Below are 8,024 nucleotides of genomic sequence, written 5' to 3' on the forward strand. Positions count from 1 at the left end.
GTTGCAAAATCTGGTGACAGAGCCTCTTTAAGACTTGACTCAAACACATTTGTACTGTATTTTGATACACTGTTACGCATTGCGATTGCGTGCTGCTTCCGTGCTCTTTTTTTCTATTCAACATATGGGGAGACGTCACTCCTCATTACTTCAAGCATAGCACCAGCCAAATTTGTTTTTTTGTCACGGTGCTGCTCCTACCTTGTGTTTGATTTTGACTATTTGTGACGAGGAGACTTAGCACGTGTATCAATATGGAGCCCTCTGAGGCTTTGAATGCTTCACCCAACATTTTTTCCCTACACCACGGAGGATGTGAGTAGGATCCTGAACGGTTCACTGGGAGATGGGACTTTCCTTGGGATTCCGGCAAAGGTTGACATCAAACGGTGTTTTGAGTATGAATCCAGGAGATATAACAATTTGAGACTACACTTGTCAATTTTGGGCGAATACTACAGACATCAGATTATCCCACGGGGAATACATTTAAAACCAAATCTTTTTCCGAATAATTTGGACTTTTGTACCATTTTGAAAGGACTGTCCAATAATTATGCTCTTCACATGATTTTATTAAATATCGAATTTCTGCAGAAAGAAATCGAGAGCTGTAGACTTAAAAATGTGAAACTGGAAGAAAAACTGCATACACTTATGGAAGGTGAGGAATTCTCCATCTACCATGAAAAATTCCTTGGCATTATACAGAAATTTCAACGTGAACAGGAGGAAGTAAAACGTCATAAATGGTTCTGGGATATAGATGATTATGCTACAGGTAAAATTTACAACTGGAAAAAAGATCAACAGCAACAACAAAAGAAACCCATACGGAGGGATACAAAAGGAAGATACCCCAGGAATAAGAACTCTCATGTACAGGATGATTTTATAGGGGAACCGACAATGTCTCCAGGAGCAAACAATATCAGACCAGTAGGGGAGGGAGACGATATAATAGAGGGCCTAAGAACAAAGAACGTGAAACATCTAAGATCGACAGCACAAATGAGGAAAAAGAACCTTCTCACCACCAATTAGTGGTAAATATTTCTAGTCATGTTTTGTCTACAGATGAATTGTCGGTTTTGCGCCTTGAGATTGACCTGAACAATTTCTTCAGGTCCATCAGAATCAAGACATGGTTTTCCCAACAGCCAATACACGCTAGTATTGCAGACGTAGAGACAGGTAATGAATTATGTCTAAAACAATGGGGTTTGTTCAACAAAAGTAATTTTCAACCGCCAACATGTATGCAGGTGGTTGAGACGTTTATTTAATCTGTGCGCAAAGTTGTTGTGGAGTACAAGCGGGAATGTCAATCTGGGTTATCCATGCATATTCCATACAATTTATCAGTGAATGAGAAATTGGCACTTGAGAGAATAGTCCATAAAGACGACCTAATTGTCAAGCCCGCCGATAAAGGGGGATCGGTCGTCGTTATGGACTTTACTTCGGTACTTGGGTGGTGGCGATATATAGATGACGTCTTCCTCATTTGGACAGGGGATCTGCCTGGTCTGAACCCGTTCTTTGATTTTTTTAATCAAATTGACCCTGACATTAAATTCACGAGGGTGGTTTCTAGTACCCATATCCAATTTCTTGACACCCTGGTCTGTATACAAAATCATAGGTTAAGGACTGATTTATTTGTCAAAGAGACAGACTGTAATAACCTGCTTAGTTACGACAGTCATCATCCTAAGGTGATGATTAAGTCCTTACCGTACTGTCATTTACTAAGGGTTAAGGGTTAAACGGATTGTGGACGATCCCATCAGTTTGGATAACAAACTTAATATGATGATGTGGAAGTTTCGGAAAGAGGATATCCAGGGAGACTTCTAAAAAACATCTTGAGACGATGAAGTTGACTGACAGGGTTCAATTATGTCAGGGCAATAAAAAGAACAAACAGAAGACTAACAGATTTCCTATGGTCTCCACTTATTATTAAGAGGCATTGGAGAATCTTGAGTAATTATTATGATAAGGTAGTGGAATTTCAGTCTCCTCCACTATTTTCCTATAGAAGACCCTGCAACCTTAGGGACAGACTTGTCAAGACGGATGTCATCTTAAGTAATAGTCTCAACAGGGGTGGACGGCTAGACCTGACACGTAGGGGATGTTTCCCCTGTCTGTCCTGTGACAGCTGTGCTTTAATACTCAAGGGTAATGCGTTTATACATCCTGCTACTGGTAAAACTTACAAAATCTCATCCTACTATACCTGCAGAAGTGATTTTGCCAAATATGTGCTACAGTGCCCATGTAATTTAATTTACGTGGTCGAAACTACAACTGAGTGTCGTTTGAGGCTAAACAACCAAAAATCTAGTATATGCACAAAGAAAATTGAACTTCCTGTACCACGACATTTTGTGGAGATGGGTCACACGGTACAAAAACTTAGATTCACTATTGTTGACAGGGTTCCCCCTCTGAAACGTGGAGGGAATAGGGAATTGATTCTTAAACAATGGGAGGTTCAGTGGATCAATAAATTGAATTCACTTCATCCGAATGGTCTCAATATTGATTACTCCTTGAATGTATTTAAATGATGACCACAATTTTGTCTTCACGTTTAGGATACTTTGATCCAGTTACAATTAAGAAGTTTTCATCCTTAATGCATACAGCCTTTTTGATGTGGCCAATGTCGATCCTGGGGATTGTTCCCTTGCCTTGGGATATCTGTTCACGATTTATTCACTACTCTAAAGATGTTGTGGTGTAAGGAAATAGAGCGTAATGATTATACTGTAACAAATTTTAGATTATTAACCTAATTCTTCTTTCTCTTTGACAGATCGAAGCCTGTTTTTTTTGTTATTAAAGGACACTCACCAACTGGACTAAGGAATACTGAACACATGTGTTTGTTTTTTTCTGTCCATAGGATTGCTATTGAATAAAAATTACTATTTTTAATATTTTTTCCGTGTAAACTGTAATGCTGTCGTGGCTTTGCACAACTCTGCTACATCTGCAATGATTCCACTAACTCAATAGTATATGAGATGATTTATGATCCCATTGTTTTCTGATTCATGGATGTGGGTTGGTTCTGTATATAGGGGGTTTAATCTAACAATGTAGGGTTTGTCTTTCCTATCAAAGATTCCCGGATTGATTACCACCATATACCTCTGTGCTGATTATATATCAACACATTGGTGGAGTTGTTTTTCTGAGACTTTAGACTCCGTCATTTATATTTGTTGGTGATCTTTTGTCTATATTGATATAAGGTATTAACTCTAGCCAAGCCTACTAGTGTAGTATGCGATACACAGTTTTTTACACTCCGTTAATATAGCAGAACGCAATATCGATGATTTGGGTATAATCCAGTTAGAATATATAGTATTGGTAATCTGCCCCTAATAAAGATGGCGTGATATAACATACTTACCTTAAGATGATCTGGCGGCTGATTGGGCCTTTGATAGTGTCTCAGTTACGTCAGCCATCGTAGTGTTGTGCACTGCCATAGCAACCGGATAACACGTGTAGACCTTTCCCAATGGACAGTTCGTTTTTGGCCATCCGCAACTCAGCGCTTGAGACGCCGTGAATCTCGTAGTTGACACATGACACTTGACACTGTTTTGTTTAGGAAGCTTAGTTTTACCTGGAGTGGTGAGTGCCAGCTCTTTTGAATTTTAATAATGATTAATTTTGATACCCAATTAATGTATTACACTGGTTTATATGCACATGTTGGACACAACAAGATTTTATAGTTTCTTATAAGCTATGTCAAGACTTGACTCTTAAACACATTTGTACTGTATTATGATACACTGTAAGGGTATGTTCACACGGCCTATTTACGGACGTAATTCGGGCGTTTTTGCCCCGAATTATGTCCGAAAATAGCGCCTCAATAGCGCTGACAAACATCTGCCCATTGAAAGCAAGGGGCAGACGTTTGTCTGTTCACACGAGGCGTAATTTACGCGCCGCTGTCAAATGACGACGCGTAAATAGACGCCCGCGTCAAAGAAATGACCTGTCAGTTCTTTGGCCGTAATTGGAGCCGTTATTCATTGACTCCAATGAATAGCAGCGCCAATTAATGGACGCGGCGTTCAAGCGCCTGCACATGCCGGTACGGCTGAAATTACAGGGATGTTTTCAGGCTGAAACATCCCCGTAATTTCAGCCGTTACGGACGCCCTCGTGTGAACATACCCTTACACATTGCGATTTTTTTGCGTGATTTGTATAATTGCCAATACATATAGCACTTGTTAATTGAGCTATGATCTCTCTATATATACCTGTGTGCTGTTTTACACAATTGCTTGAAAATGCTTCCATTGAGGAAGTGAAACGTTGCATTTGCTGGGTGAATAAATTTCAAATTTCTTTTCTTTGAGTGCTGCCTCCGTGTTGTTTTTATATATATATATATATATATATATATATATATATATATACATATATTATATAATACTGAGGAAATGTGTTTCTCTGTAACAGTGTGTGAGGGACACAAGTGATTTTGTGAGGGGACACTAACACACTTGTATCTGTTTCTCTCCACAGCTAGAACAGAGTGAGGAGAAACAGATACATGTTTTTACTTTTATTTTACAGTAGTGATCACTATGATTGAATCTCATAGTGAACGTAAAATATCAGGAACCAATACTATTGGCTCCTGGTCACTGCTCTAAGAATAGAGCTGGTAGCAACAGCTCGTTCTTAGAGCAGGAGCTGTCATTTAGACACTCCCCGCCGGCTCTGTATACAGTAACAGCGTGTGACCGCTGTGATTGGCTGTCACAGAGGTCACATGATGTTAGGAGGAAATCGGACGGTGCTGATGGCTGCACTAAGAACCGGACATGATACTTACAGCCGATTTTTAGTGCAGATTTTATCAGGGTGCCACTAAACCCCCTCTACTACAGTGAAGACTGAGTACCTGCACCGCCTGCCGTCAAAATACGGTGGGCGGTCGTTAAGGGGTTAAGTATGATTTCACTTCTGATCAGTGGCGTAGCTATAGAGGTCGCAGCGGTCGCAACTGCGACCGGGCCCCGTAGCCAGGTGGGCCGGTGGCCCCCCGCACCACATCACACTGTGAATCCATGTCGGCGATTCAAGGTGTGAGCAAGTAAGGTAAATGAAGTGAAAGCAGCTCTCGTACGAGCGCTGTAGCCCTTTCAATAGAGCTGATTGGCAGGGTCCCGCGAGTCGGACCCTGACCCATCAGCTATTGAAGGCCTGTCCTGAAGATAGGCCATCAATGTTTAGGGACTGGACAAACTCTTTAAGCCTACGATGTAGCAGGCTTAGAGGACCCATGAAACAGGATCACAGATTGTGTGATGCTGTCTGCTGGGCCCTGTATCTAAGCCAATCACATCGTGGGCTTAGATACATGACCCATGTGTGATCCTTTCTGATGGGCCCTGTATATAAGCCTACCACACGGTAGGTTTAGATACAGGGCCCCAGCAGACAGTCATTTTATACTGTATAAGATTACTGTCTGCTGTGGCCCTGTATGTAAGCATCTTACCATAACCACATGGTAAGCTTAGATACAGGGCCCATATGTGAAGCTGTCTGTTGGACCCTTTATCTAGGCCTACCACATGGTAGGCTTAGATACAAGGCTCCAGCAGACAGTAATCTTATACTGTATTAGTGTAATGTAGGGAAACGGACAAGTGAGCCCTAATCTACCCGCCGCTCTGTCCCTGCCTACTTGCAACGACCCGCCCTAGGCGACGGGGTACAACTGGGCGGCGGTCCCTGCACTCAGTAAGTGCACGACAAACACGACAAACATACAAGGGAATACAAGCAAGGGAAAGGGGCAGTTGCCCACGGCAACACCGTGAGCAACCAGAGTGGTGAACGAGCCGAGTCAAGCCAGGAGTGTGCGAGGTACCAAACGAAGAGCAGAAGAGTAGTCAGTAAGCCAGGGTCTGTATGGAGCAGGAACAAAATCGAAGGAGCTGTAGCTGGGCCAGGAAACCACACGAAAAAGAATAACAAGCAAGGAGGAACAGAAAATGCAGGTATAAATAGACAGAGGGCGGGAGCTAGCTGAGTCTGGCCAGGCTGCGATAGGCTCTCCCACTCCTAAGCCTGCCAGCCTGAGTGGTGGAAGCTGGAGTCAGTCTCAGGGATGTAGATTCAGGTGCTGACTGATTAATTAAGGGCGTTAACCCCGAAGCTGTGCCTGGCAGATCCTTTACAGTACCCCCCCTTTTATGAGGGGCCACCGGACCCTTTCTAAGTGGACCTGGCTTACTGGGGAAACGCAGGTGGAACCTCCTGACCAATACCCCAGCGTGAACATCCCGGGCGGGTACCCAAGTCCTCTCCTCGGGCCCGTAACCTCTCCAATGGACCAGGTACTGGAGGGAGCCTTGGACCATCTTGCTGTCCACAATCCTGGCCACCTCGAATTCCACCCCCTCAGGGGTGAGGACGGGAACAGGAGGTCTCCTCGAGGGAGCCAAGGACGGGGAGCAGCGTTTAAGGAGGGAGGCATGAAACACGTCGTGTATACGAAAAGACGGGGGTAACTCCAGCCGGAAGGAGACAGGATTGAGGACCTCAATGACCTTATACGGCCCAATAAACCGGGGAGCAAATTTCTTGGACGGAACCTTGAGACGCAAGTTCCTAGACGACAACCACACCAGATCCCCGACCATAAACAGGGGGTTAGCAGAACGTTTTCTATCAGCCTGAGTTTTTTGTACGCTCTGGGACGCCTCTAGGTTCTTCTGAACCTGGACCCAGACTGTGCACAGTTCCCGATGAACGACCTCTACCTCGGGATTGTTGGAACTACCAGGTGAAACGGAGGAGAACCGTGGATTAAACCCAAAATTACAGAAAAAGGGAGAGACCCCTGACGAGTTACTGACCCGGTTATTAAGGGAAAATTCGGCGAGGGGAATGAATGAGACCCAATCATATTGACAGTCAGAGACAAAACACCTTAAGTATTGTTCTAGAGATTGATTAGTCCTCTCTGTTTGACCATTGGTTTCAGGATAGAAGGCAGAGGAGAAGGACAGATCAATCCCCAACTTCATACAGAAGGCTCTCCAAAACAATGAAACAAATTGTACCCCTCTGTCCGAAACAATATTGACAGGGACCCCATGGAGACGCAGGATGTGTTTGACAAACAAGGTAGCCAACGTCTTGGCGTTGGGTAGTTTCTTGAGGGGCACAAAGTGGCACATCTTACTGAAGCGGTCTACCACCACCCACACCACCGACTTGCCTTGGGATGGAGGCAAATCGGTGATAAAATCCATGGAGATATGTGTCCAAGGTCTCTGGGGAATGGGCAACGAACGCAGTAAGCCCGCTGGTCGGGACCTGGGAGTCTTGGACCTAGCACAAACCTCACAAGCGGCGACGTAGGCCTTAACGTCTTTAGGCAACCCAGGCCACCAATAATTTCTGGTAATGAGGTGTTTGGTACCCAGGATGCCTGGATGACCAGATAGTGCGGAGTCATGATTTTCCCTAAGTACCCTTAGCCGGAATTGCAGGGGAACAAACAGCTTGTTCTCAGGAAGGTTCCCGGGAGCTGAACCTTGATCAGCAGCAATTTCAGAGACTAAATCAGAATCGATCGAGGAAATGATTATACCTGGAGGCAAAATACAAGCAGGATCTTCCTCCGAAGGAGGGCTGGCCATGAAGCTACGCGACAGTGCATCAGCCTTAATATTTTTAGACCCAGCCCTATAGGTAACCAAAAAATTGAATCTGGTAAAAAATAACGCCCATCGAGCTTGTCTCGGGTTTAGCCTCCGGGCAGATTCTAGGAAAACCAGATTCTTGTGGTCGGTAAGGACCGTTACCTGGTGTCTAGCCCCCTCCAGGAAGTGGCGCCACTCTTCAAATGCCCATTTAATGGCTAAGAGTTCGCGGTTGCCAATATCATAGTTACTCTCAGTTGGCGAAAACTTCCTGGAGAAGTAGGCACAGGGGCGGAGATGGGTGAGGGACCT

This window comes from Rhinoderma darwinii, chromosome 5 (assembly GCF_050947455.1).
Source record: "Rhinoderma darwinii isolate aRhiDar2 chromosome 5, aRhiDar2.hap1, whole genome shotgun sequence".
Classification (NCBI taxonomy): domain Eukaryota; kingdom Metazoa; phylum Chordata; class Amphibia; order Anura; family Rhinodermatidae; genus Rhinoderma; species Rhinoderma darwinii.